The sequence below is a fragment of the Euprymna scolopes genome, chromosome 46, assembly GCF_053919585.1.
Source record: "Euprymna scolopes isolate OS-2025 chromosome 46, ASM5391958v1, whole genome shotgun sequence".
NCBI lineage: Eukaryota > Metazoa > Mollusca > Cephalopoda > Sepiida > Sepiolidae > Euprymna > Euprymna scolopes.
In genome coordinates this window covers 27,213,671-27,227,442 of record NC_136527.1, presented here as the reverse complement: position 1 = coordinate 27,227,442, position 13,772 = coordinate 27,213,671, and the positions used below count along the sequence as shown (strand labels likewise).

The 13,772-nt window shown below is 32.7% G+C and overlaps 1 long non-coding RNA gene across 1 annotated transcript; it reads left to right on the top strand.

Moving 5' to 3' along the window:
• Positions 1-285: 285 nt before the first annotated feature.
• On the top strand, positions 286-8,624 carry LOC145270503 (uncharacterized). Its single transcript, XR_013865404.1, has 2 exons — positions 286-374; positions 8,128-8,624. It is a non-coding gene; the product is annotated as an uncharacterized LOC145270503 (long non-coding RNA).
• The last annotated feature ends 5,148 nt before the right edge of the window (positions 8,625-13,772 follow it).

The following is a 13,772-nucleotide window of genomic DNA, read 5'->3' as shown; positions in this document are numbered from 1 at the left end:
ATTAAAATTGGTTAATTTCCTGATTTTTATTGATTCGTTAAGTGAAGGGAGAGGTAAAAATATTTATACATTTTAGCATCGGCATTCATTTTGCCCGTACCTAAGAGTTAAGTTCCAAAATTAACTTTTAAACCGTTTTTTTTTTTCAATTTAAAAAAAAATACTTTTTAAAATATAAATAAATTGCAACAATTGTAAAAGTCTTTTTTTTTTTTTTTTTTTTAAATAGTTGTCTATTTTGCATGTATTATGTCCCTTAGAGTCGACACCGGCAAGTTGACCGGTGTTTTGTTCCGTAATTGTAGTCAGCAGTTTTTCTAGTCCCACTGGTCTCTGTCTTTTATCTTCTGCTGTCCTTTGCCGTTTTATCTCCGGTAAGAAATATTATATATCTCCTTCTTCGTTATTTTTTAATGTTATTCCGTCTTAACTACGAACTTTGTTTATTTTCTTTACCCACATGCCCGACCCCCTACTTCTAGTTGTGTTGTTCATTTCCTTATGCATACGACTCCCCATTCAGCCATTTATAACTTCTCGATTCTTATCTTTTCTCTTTGTGTTCTCAACAATGTTTTTGTTTTGTTTTATTTCTTTCATTATTCACAAATTAAATTAAAACCTATTCTCACAAATCGAACTAAGGGAGATAATAACTTCCGTTGAATGCCGTAAATTAAAACCTATTCTCACGAGATCCTCATTTAAAAATAAAACATGTTAACAATTAAAAATACGGTGCTAATGCACTTACTGATCCGCGCTTTTTTTTTAAATCGTATTTCCAAGTTTAATTAAAGTTTTATGATATTTTTTTATTCAATTGTAAGGTTAAAGAATATGTTATTCAATTGTATTTTTATTCAATTGTAAGGTTAAAGAATATGTTAAGAATGGCTTTTTAAATAACGTTATGATGTTAACAAAATAGTTTCTCGTTTAACCCCCCCCCAAAAAAAAAAAAAAATTCCCCTCAAATCATATGAGAAACTAACGAAACTTCCTTCTCTTCCCTTCCTCTTTCCACAGCCAACTAAAGGTAAAAGATCTCTGTCCATAAACGAATAAAAAGAGAAAATTAAGGATATGCAATCAAAAATGCAAATTGAACACTTCTGCTAATCATACGGAAGCACAATCATCTCATGGCAAAATTGAAGTACTCACTGAACGTCCTCGAAACTGCACGATTGATCCTAGTGGTGAGGTTCCAGGTAAAGTCTAAGGGTGTATGAAGCATGCTAGTAGAGGCAAATGTTTATTCCTTTCATATTTCACCTCTCTTAGCCATCACCAAAATTACCAAAAACAAAATACATCTTTATTTTTTGTTTTAAAAATGTCTTCATATGCAGAATTTAAAATTAGATGACACTCAATAACTCCCATGCGTGCTTCTCCTCAAGTATATAAACAAGTAAAAATTCATTTATTTTGTCTCATAATTCGTTTCTTTCATTCTAAAATGTTACGTAGCCTGAGAAAAGTAAAATATAGATCTTACACAACCTAAACAATTCTTTTGCATTTGTTCTAAACTCTGAACTTTCGGACTTTCTGAACAAAGATATTACCGCCTTTGACATCCACCAGTGATGCAAATAGGAGATAACTCGTGTACAAACTACTTACCTGTTTCGATGTCATGACTCTCCTATCCATTAACTGTTTGCCCTTTCCCGCTAATGTCGACTCTTCCCTATTGGGATATCAATGTCTGAATTGCTAGGAAACTCAGAGCATATAATGTCGTTTTTCTTAACAATCTTTCCATGCTGGGAATTTCCCATTGCTCGATCGATACTGCCCAAAGATGTTCCACATGTGCCTTTGTCACTGCCCTCTCCATCAATAGCACGTCAGACTCCTCATCTGGCCTTTTGCATTGATGTTGACTCCTCCATATTGGGATATCAGATTGTTCTGTGGCTAAATAGCTATCTGAATCACTGGACTCCTTTAGAGCGGCCAATGCAGTCTTTCTTAACGTGCTGAAATTTCCCATTCCTTGATTGATGTTACCCACAGATGTTCCGGATGCACTTTTATCAATAGTGCTTTAATTCTTTATGACAAGGCGCCTGTTTTATCTAAAACGTAATATGCTTTCCGACATGTTATTTTATTTATAACAACAATATGCTTTCCAACAAATATCTAGTATTATCTATAACAACATAATATGCTTTCCAACAAATATCTAGTATTATCTATAACAACATAATATGCTTTCCAACAAATATCTAGTATTATCTATATCACCATAATAGGCTTTCCTAGTTTTCCTCGTCTCTGGTGGTTCTTATAATAAACCAGATCTCTAATGTTTAAATTTACAGACTTTGTTTTCTTAATCGAGTCTTCTATCAATTTTTTCTAGCTCTCTAAATGTTATTGCTTACCAAGGAAAATAAGCGATACATCTTATCTAATGCCAGGTTATTTGTTTCTGTTGGAGAGTAAGTGGTATAGTGTCCTTTCTCTCACATGTAATATGACGGCTGCAAAATTTGGTTTAATGTATATTTCTCATAACTGTTTATTGTTCTCAACTTTTTTTGCTAAAATATCATGCATCGTTCTATGAAATCTTTCTTTCACTTTCTGGATGATAAAATGACGTTGTCCCGTGATGCATATTGATTTCATCCAATGCTTTCCTCATCACTTTATTCAAATTTTAGAGTCCATTGTCTGTTAATAACTGAAATGGTGTCTTAATTCTGGCGAAAATTTCACCCAACAACTGATGTACTTCGTTTCAGAAAATACTCAACCAGAAAGCACGACACAAGTTAGTTTCCTAACATTGAGCAAATGCAAGGTGTACTAATTACAATACATATGAAAATGAGGTGGAAAGTTTAAGAAAATACTTAACCAGAAAGCAAGACACAATATGTTCTGGATAGTCGAATTACTCCTGAATACTGTCGTTATATTATATGGATAACAATTTTTATAGCATACACGAAGGACTTGTCAGAAAAAAATTAAAAGAATATGCAATTTCTATAAGATTAGTCAAGAGTGATTCAACTCTCCAAATAATGACTAAGACATTCCATGTAAAAATCATGGCTAAATGTGGAAAATTATATAAATGTGAACCATGTCATTCTCTAACAGTAAGGTTAGAAACACATTGAAAAGCTGTGCGGAGATATTGAAAAATTAGTTATGGTGGAATATTTTGTTGTCGTACCCCTAGTGATGATAAACTACTAAGCATACCTAGTATTGTATTTAACACAAGATAGGAACCACTACTTATAAATAATAGATTATATATATATATATATATGTATGTGTGTGTGTATGTGTGTTAGGGTGATCAAAAGAACAATAAGTCAATCCCAGTGTTACGAAGCTGAATCAGGACAAACAAAAGAACACAATGGGAAATCGCGGGATTTAGAACGACCTATATCCATAAATAAACAAGTCTGTATTATAAACAGTGTCTCGTATTCTTTTTAAACAAAATAGCTTTCCAAGCCAGACATATATGTAACATATATATATATATATATATATATGTGTGTGTATGCATATACGTATGTATATAGTAATAAATAGTAAAAACTTTATATATGGTCTTATTTATTTACCTGTTTAGTACCAAGTAAGCTTTTATTCATTTTTATTATCATAACATTTAATTAACATGTCACAGAATAAATCTTATAAATGAACAATTGTACAAATTTGGATTTAATAGACAAAGCTGACTTAAGGAAACAAATTAGTTTCCTACAACACCGAGCAAAATTATTACAATACAGATGAAAATGAGATGGAAAGTTTAAGAAAATATTCAACCAGAAAGCAAGACACAATATGTTCTGGATAGTTGAATTACTCCTGAATACTGTCGTTATGTTATATGGATAACAGTTTGTATAGGATACACAAAGGACTTGTCAGAAAAAATTAAAAGAATATGCAATTTATATAAGGTTAGGATAGTAGTCAAGAGTGATTCAACTCTCCAGAAACGTGTGCTTATGGAAAAATCATGACTAAAATATTCCATGTAAATGTGGAAAATTATACAAATTTGAACCATATCATTCTCTAAGAGTAAGGTTAGAAAAACATTGAAAAGCTGTAATGTGCGGAGATATTGAAAAATTACTTATGGTGGAATACATATGGATGGAAAAAGGGAACCAGCTACCCTTATAGGATGAAGTAAAAATTAGAGATGGGGAAGAACAATGGCTATGACAACAAAATATTCTTTTCATTAATTTGAATCTTGAGTATATATCCGACACAGTCAGACACAGTTAATCAACCGAGAAGTACATCTCTCTATATAAAGGCGTATAAGATATCACAGATACACACTCGAGAGTCAAACCAATGAAAAGAATATTCTGTTGTCGTACCCCTAGTGATTATAAACTACTAAGCATACCTAGTATTGTATTTAACAAAAGGTAGGAATCACTACTTATAAATAATAGATTATATATATATATATATATATATATATATATATATATATATATATATATGTTAGGGTGATCAAAAGAACAAAAAGTCAATCCCAGTGTTATGAAGCTGTATCCAGGCAAACAAAAAGAACACAATGGGAAATCCCGAGATCTAGAACGACCTATATACATGACATCAATCGGTCATGGGTCAGACCCAAACCAGCAAAAGATCAATAAACAAGCTGGCGAGAAAAAGGTCAACAGGTCAAAGTGATAAATAAAAAGGAAAACAGAGGAGAGACACGAGCGAATACAGGTTGACACAGAGTCCTGTGACCAACCCTCACCTAACCTTCCACCCCCGATGATGATAATCAACTCTGTTACTTTAAAAGTGTAAATAAACAATTCTGTATTATAAACAGTGTCTCGTATTCTTTTTAAACAAAATAGCTTTCCATTTTATACATCCTAGACGATCACACGCCAGACATATATGTAACATGTGTGTGTGTGTGTGTATGTATGTATGTATGTATGAATGTATATAGTAATAAGTAGTAAAACCTTTATGATTCCACATATATATGCTCTTATTTATTTACCAATTAAGCTTTTAGTCATTTTTATTATCATAAAATTTAATTAACATGTCACAGAATAAATCTTATAAATGAAAAATTGTACAAATTTGGATTTAGTAGATTAAACTGACTTAATGAAACAGCGCATAATCTGGATAATCATCAATTACTAAGCATGCCTAGTATCGTATTTAACACAATATGGGAAACATTAATTGTAAATAATGGATAATGTCTACATAAAATAAGTAATAAAAAGTGTCTTTCGATCCATATATAAAGTGGCACTAAAAAGAAAGTCCGCACTTGTCATTTTTTCAACAACTGTAAATTTAATCTAAATTTAATGTGACTAGTGTTCACATCAATCAAAAAAAATTAACTTTAAATCGAGGAGGCAAAAAGAAAATCTGCAGTAAAAATTAAAACCAGCTTAAAATATCCACTTTGTAGGCAACAAAGTATTTCTAATCGTAATTGTTGTGGTTCCATTTTATACAACGTAACATTTAGTCCACATGCCTCGACTTTCTCTTAGTGATCATCAGGAGCTCATCAATCTCCGCCATCAATTGTTTATCTAATCGAGAAATCGGCAGCAGATTTAAATATGATGATAAAACGGTACGAGTCACTGTGATAAAGCACCAAGAAACTGGTAGTGTTCGTGATGCCTCTAAATCCCTTCATCTTAGAAGTACTTCTTACAGGGAAGACAATGGTATGAAGATTCGCAGCCTCAGAAACACATTTGAAATATCTTCTCAAATCCAACAACAGTCTGTATATCATGACTAATCATATTGGTTGAAAGTGGTTTTTAGCAATGAAAGCAAGTTCAATTGGGTAAGCAGTAATGGCAGGAAGTACATAAGTGGAAGGAAGGATGAAGAATTTAATCCTAAGTGAATAGTTTCAATGCTGCAAGGTGGTGGAGGTTCAGTTTTGGTGTAGGACGTTATTAATGCTAATGATCCAGGGTCTATAATTTACTTGATAGTTCAAATTCGCCCAAGTACATTAATATATTGACTGAGAATTTTCTACCCTATTTTGGCTGGAATTTGTATTATAATCCCATCTCCATGTAGGATAATGCTCCCATTAACACAATTAGCAATGTCAAGAGGTTCCTTGAAAAGAATGGTATTCTGTGTTTGGATTGGCACATTAATTCTATCAAAAACAATAGCATTACATCAAGCAACAGATAAGAAATGATAAAATTTTAAATCTGGAAAAAGTTTTGAGAAAAATTATAATGAAGCAGGGTGCTCTTTCACCGGAGTATTTTCTCAGACTAATTCAAGGAATGCCCAAAAGATTGCAGACTGACAAATTGCAGAAGGGCTATGCTACTAATTATTAACTAATTCATTGTGTTCCTGTTGTATTTGTTACATTAATGTTCTAATGTAATATTAAAATACAATTTTCATTGTGCAGAGTTTCTTTTCTGCCTTCTGGATATGGAGTTATTTTTTCAAATTGACCTGAACACTAGGATACTTCAGTTAGAAGTCAAATATGAACAGGTAAAATTATACAAGAATAAAAGGTGAATCAAATATGATAAAAAATTTTTAAACAATTACATTCTATTTAGCTTTAATTTGCGGTTTTTAAAAAGTGACAAATACGGACTTTCTTTTTGGTGTCACTAGGAAAATAGTTCCTCAAATTCGACTAGAATTTTTGTCTAGGACCCCTGGTGCTATGGTTAGAGTACTTGGACAAATTCGGTTGTAATTACATACTCCTGCACATTGAAGGTTCAATCATCGTTGAGATTGAAAACATAATTTTGAGTTGGATTTCTAAAAACACAAGAGCATACTACTCATGTACTAAATAAAGATGAGAACAATATTCTGAAGAATCCAAATAATATGAATAATAAATCCTCATCTCGAAAATGTAGATTTTTAATAAAATATTTGAAAACAGAAACAACTAAATTTTGTTAACTAGTATTGCATGAAATCTTATTTTATTTTAATTTTATTTTAAATTTCATGAATAATAAATGTAAATATTTTAAATAAAAGTCAATATGAGAAATTTAATTTTACCACATGAAATGTATTGTTTATAATTTATTTTATATTTCCAGAATTTGCAACAGTGAAAAGAAATCCATTAATGGATAAGAATAACATTTTATATTGGTGATTTAAAATTGTGTCAAACAAATCTCTTCATATAAACGCATGGCAGAGTACAGCTAGTATATATATATATATATATATATATATATATATATATATATATATATAGTAATAAATAGTGATAACATCTAGGACAAATAGTTCCTCAAATTCGACTAGGATTTTTGTCTAAGACCCCTGGTTCCATGGTTAGAGTACTTGGTAAATTTCAGTTGTAAGTTACATACTCCTGCACATTGAATTCTCAATCATCACTTGAAAACATTGAATTTGTACCAACAAAAGAGCATGCTACTCATGTACTAAATAAAGGGTTCCATTCAGAATTCTGAGTTCAAGAGAAAGAGTCCAAAGTTCTACAAAATATACCTTAATTAGATCTGAGGTAACATAGAAATGTTCTGCAAATTACACGCAAGATGAGAACAATATTGTGAAGAATAAAAATAGGAATTATGAAATGAGGAAATATCTCGAAAATTCAGATTTCTAATTGAATATTTGAAAACAGAAACAACTTTATTTTGTTGCATAAAACAATACTAATCTTATTTTAAATTTCATAATAAATGTACATATTTAAAAAATTTCAATATAAGACATTTAAGAGAAAGGTTTCAAAGTGCGACAAAATATACCTTAATTAGATCAGAGGTAACATAGAAATGTTGTGTAAATAACACCAAAGGTGAGAACAATATCAATGAAGAATCAAAATAATATGAATAATAAATCCTCATCTCGAAAATGTAGATTTTTAATTAAATATTTGAAAACAAAAACAAATAAATTTTGTTAACTAGTATTTTATTTTAATCTTATTTTAAATTTCATGAATAATAAATGTAAATATTTTAAATAAAAGTCAACATAAGAAATTTAATTTTACCACATGAAATGTATTGTTTATAATTTATTTTATATTTCCAGAATTTGCAACAGTGAAAAGAAATCCATTTTCTTTATTGGTGATTTAAAATGGTGTAAAATAAATTTCTTCACTTTTATAAAGTGAAAATTTATAAGACTCACTCCATTGCATATGCTTTTTCTGGAATCAGACGTAAGTAAACATGGCAAGAAAACAACTATGTAAAGTAAAAGTAAAAAGTAAAAAAAAAGTTACCATTCTTTTCTACTTTTTAAGTAAATTAAATGACTGCACGGATCAAATAGTCATTAAAAATCTTTGAATAATATTAATAGCTTTAGAGACCTCAATGATTTTATACCGCAGGTTTAGTTGAACACTATCTTTCAATAAGAAGAGCGGATGCTATAGTAGTGCTTCCTGCATCAAATAGTTTGCTAATTGAACTGTAATGCCAATTTACTGTCTATAACGACAATAGTTGACTGTTTCCTCACGTTACCATTGCTTCTGTCATACTTATCCAGCGTCATGCCAAATGCAATCTTCAAAGAAAGACAATAAAAAAAAGAAAAACACCATTCTTGTGCAAATGTGGTTCTTTTGCACGGGAGTCAAATTTCTTGCGTCATATGACTACACATACAGGAGACAACTGGGCTTATGAAAAAGAACTTTAAAAAGTACATAGTAAGCATACCCGGTGAACCAAGTGCAAGTGAAATACAAACGATTGCACTGAAAGGGACGGCTAGAATCCTGAAAAGATCTCTTAGTTGGACTCACTAAAATAGGGTTAAATGTCAGACATCTGGTTTGATGTCCCATCCCCTAGAAGAAAAAGTTTAAGAAAAATTTAAAAAAGAGACAAACAATATTCTTGTGAAGTTTGTGGTTCTTGTTTCTTACATAGGTAAACTTTGTTGTGTCATATGACAACACATATGGGAGGCAAACCACATTCTTGTGAAATATGTGGTTCTTCCTTTGCTCGGAAGTTAACTTTGTTGAATCATATGATAATACATTCAGGAGACAAACCACATTCTTGTGAAGTATGTGGTTCTTTTTTTGCACGGAAGTCAACTTTGTTGAATCATATGACAACACATACGGGAGACAAACCACATTCATGTGAAGTATGTGGTTCATCTTTTGCGCTGAAGTCAACTTTGTTGCGCCATATGACAACACATACAGGAGACAAACCACATTCTTGTGAAGTATGTGGTTCATCTTTTGCACGAAAGTCACATTTGTTGAGTCATATGACAACACATACAGGGGACAAACCACATTCTTGTGAAGTATGTGGTTTGTCTTTTGCACGGAAGTCACATTTGTTGCGTCATATAACAATACATACAGGATACAAACCCCATTCATGTGAAGTATGTGGTTCTTCTTTTGCACGGAAGTCAACGTTGTTGCATCATGTGAGGACACATACGGGAGAGAAACCGCATTCTTGTGAAGTATGTGGTTCATCTTTTGCACAGAAGTCAACTTTGTTGCAGCATATGAGGACGCATACTGGAGACAAACCACATTCATGTGAAGTATGCGGTTTTTCATTTGGGCACAAATCAACATTGTTAAATCATATGACAACACATACATGAGAAAACTACTTCTTGTGAAGAATGTGGTTCTTTTGTAAGGGAGTCAAATTTGTTGCATCATATGAAAACACGTATGGGAGACAATTATACTATGGAGACTAATATACAGTTCGGCACAATGGAGTGTGGAAGTGTCTCCACTAGAAATTATGTAAAACATTGAATATCCACGAATATGAACGGTTGGAAATAAATTATATATATCAACTTTAATTTCAAAATTCCTACAGCTACATACCTGGAAAATGGGGCTAGTACGCCTGACATAGTGATATTAGACTATTTGTTGGTTTATTTTTTCACAAAAGTAAACTTTGTTGTGTCATATGACAACACATACGGAGAAAAAACTACATTCATGTGAAGTATGTGGTTCTTCTTTTGCGCAGATTCTATCCAGCATGCCAAGATGAGAGAGGCTAAGCCAAGAATATTTAAGCCAGGTAAGGAAAAATTCTAAAACTGAAACCATTAACAAGAATAAAGTTACAGCAATTAACCAACTTGCCATGCCAGTGCTAAGATATAGTTTTGGCATTATTAGCTGGCCTCACAAAGATATAAATTGGCTTGATACAAAGACAAGGAAAATGTTAACCTTGTACCGAATTATTTATCGAAATCAGTGCATGCCTCGTTTGTACCTACCCGGGCAAGAAGGTGGTATGGAACTCTCAGAAGTCAACCATCAATACAGAACCACAATCGTCAGCATAAGTCAGTAAATACTAAGTTCCTGTAACCCCAAGTTGATGAAAATTAAAGACCATTATGAGAATCTAACCAGAGTACAGCATCTATAATAAAACTTGCCACTCATTTTGGAAAAGAATGCCTTACAACTGGTGTCGAGCACACAAACAAGCCTGCCAATGACATAGCCCACAAAAGTTGGAAAAAATACACTAGTCAGTTCCATAGAGGAATGGGCCAACCATAAAAGGGCAAATTACCTACTGATTGAACTATCCCAAGAATATATCGATAGGGACGGTTCTCAGGACTGGCTCAAAAGAGGATCCCTCCATTACGATCAAGCGAAGTTGATATTGGCTGCACAAGACCAGGGCCTCATGACAAACGCCTTCAAAAAGATGAGTGGTGTAAGCAACAATAATAAATTCAGGTTCTACAACACTGAGGTTTAGAGTGTGGGCCACCTGATTGCTAGTTGCAAAGTCCTACTTGGAGATGGTTATGATACAGATCGCCATAATGGAGTTTGCAAATACCTTCATTGGAAGATATGTAAGAAACTAAACGTGCAGTGTAGTAAAAATCCTGGGAACATATAACCAAACGAACAGTTGGGAATGACAACTACACAATTCACTATGACTACATAATCCTTATGGGTACATATCTAGAAAACGCAGCTGTTAAACCATGTATAGTGATTTAGCACAGAGCAAATAAAAAAGCGACCATAATAGAGGTCAGTGTACCCAATGATGCAGGGCTTAACAGAGCTGAGAGGGAAAAGATAACAAAGTATCAGGGACTTATGTATGATATGAAACGAAATTGGAAATTAAAAGACCTTTCACTTATACCAATCATCATAGGAGCAACTGGGCTTATGAAAAAGAACTTTGAAAAGTACGTAGCAAGCATACCCGGTGAACCAAGTGCAAGTGAAATACAAATGATTGCACTGAAAGGGACGGCTAGAATCCTGAAAAGATCTCTTGGTTGGACTCACTAAAATAGGGTTAAATATTAGACATCTGGTTGGATGTCCCACCCCTTAGAAGAAAAAGATTAAGAAAACTGAAAAAAAGAGAAACCACATTTTGTGAAGTATGTGATTCTTCTTTTGCACAAAAGTCAACTCTGCTAACACATATAGCAAACAATATCAATAATCAAAATGGTATACCAGCAGCACAAAACAAGAATTACAGGAAAATGAATAAATTGGCCAACCCACAGTGTAGTTGGGGTTTTCTGGATTTATTCACACAGGAAGATATAAATTAGGAAGGCTTTATAGACTGGCTTAAAAGCGGAAAGCTCCAACAATATTAGGACAGGGTTATAGTGATAGCTCTGTATCAAAACTTGATGACCAATCACAAGTGCAGTTTGTACCACAGAAACGTAGTTAGTTACAAGGAGTTGTAAGGTTCTGCTAAAGGATTGCTCTTATATAATGGAATACGATGGAATGTGTAAATATATGACGATCTGTCAAATGTTACATATTGAATGCTGTAACAACAGTTATACATTTTATACACAATATACTATGGGGATAAACAGTGAGAGGAAAATTTTTTTAAAATGCTAGGGTCTTACATACGATATAGAAAAAGGTAAATACCCAGCATCTGGTAGGATGCGCCATCACCAACTTTAAAAACTAATAGACAACCACATTCCTGTGAAGTATGTGGTTCTTTGCATAGAAGGAACATTTGTTGCATCATATGCAAAAACTTATTGAAGACAAAGAACATCAATAAAACATTCAAATATCTATGTATCTCATATAGAGTTCAAGTGTGAACCACAGATAGGGAGCCCCTTGATTTCTGAGAACTTCAACTGAGGAAAATTGAAAACAAAAGAGACGAAAGTATATGAAATATACTAACTGAAAAATCCTAAGAAATGTTTAAACATAAGAACCTTATAAATTATGCGATAACAGAGATAACAACTGTCCATAAATGTGACCACGGATATGAACATATATTGTAATAAAAACACTTTCAGCTCCAAAATTTGACACTCTCTTGTAAAAGCCTCCAACTCCACAACTCGAAACTCTTTCGTGTTGACTTGCATACGTCTGTTGCATGCTTTCTTCTATGTTCTCTATTGCTTCACGTCTGTTTTTATTCATCTGTCTCATTTGCATAGAAATGGCGACATTTTGTGTCGCTCTCATGACCATCAGCCACAAAACCAACTGTGTGTAGGCATTTTAGTTTTTTTTGTATTTTTATTACTCAACTGACCCCTTGAAGCATACACACATACCAGTCAACAGTCAGTTTACTCAACAAAGTAAAATAAAAACTGAAAATACATATTTTTGTAATGTAACTCTTCTGTTTTAAAACTAAAACGAAAAATGTTGAAAAAGTAAAAAAACATATTCTTGTTATGTGTGTGGGCATTCTTGTGTTAAAAATGTGTGTCACTCTCTCACAAAAACTGGAGAAAAGAATATGATCCTTTGATTATGTAAATGATTTTATTTTGAAAACAAACTTTTATCGTGTAAATCTTTAAAATCACCGTAAAGTACACACATGTCTTAAGATTTTTTAAATCGATACATCTCAATAAAACGTCTATTTTAAATCAGGTATCCATGTCTTAATATCTACTTAAGGATTTACCATTTTATCATTTTGTTTCCTTAAAAATGTTTATTGTGCAATATTTTTTTAAATACGAGGAACGTTCAAGAAGTCATGACTCTGATCCACTTTCGTTTGTATCATCTAGTAAAAATGTTATACATGCAATGATTTATATCTCTATGAGTCATGTGGCAAATTACAACTCTGAACTAATTGTGAATTCCAATATGTTATGAAATCTGGAGCAGCAGCACCTACATCTGGTTGCTATTCATCTGTAATTGATTAGGCAACTGCAATCCATGATGAGGCTTCCTTTTTTCAAAGATCCATGCTTGACTATTCACCAAATCGCCGAAAAGTTCATGAATAGTGCAGGGTCTGTTGAAATTATCTGATGAATTCCTAGGTTGCTGACGACGTTCCAAAAGCAAACACGCATCAGGAATCATAGTGTGTGGAAGCAGTATTCACTCCAGATGTGTTTAACTGGCTTCAGCCGAAAGAAAAACAAGTTTCATGGCAATATTAATTTACAAGCCTCCTCCATTTGCATGCATCAGAAGAAATTACGACATTAGGGTTTTTGCTAGTCTTTCTATATATAGCGCCTGGTATTCCCAAATAGCTACTAATCTCGTACTAACCAGGCTAAACGTTGCTTAACTTGGGTGAAATAATGAAAACTGGTAAGCAACGTGATTATGACATGCATGTGTCGGTTGCTCTAGGATGCATTTTGAGATATGCTAAGATTATGAGGCAAAC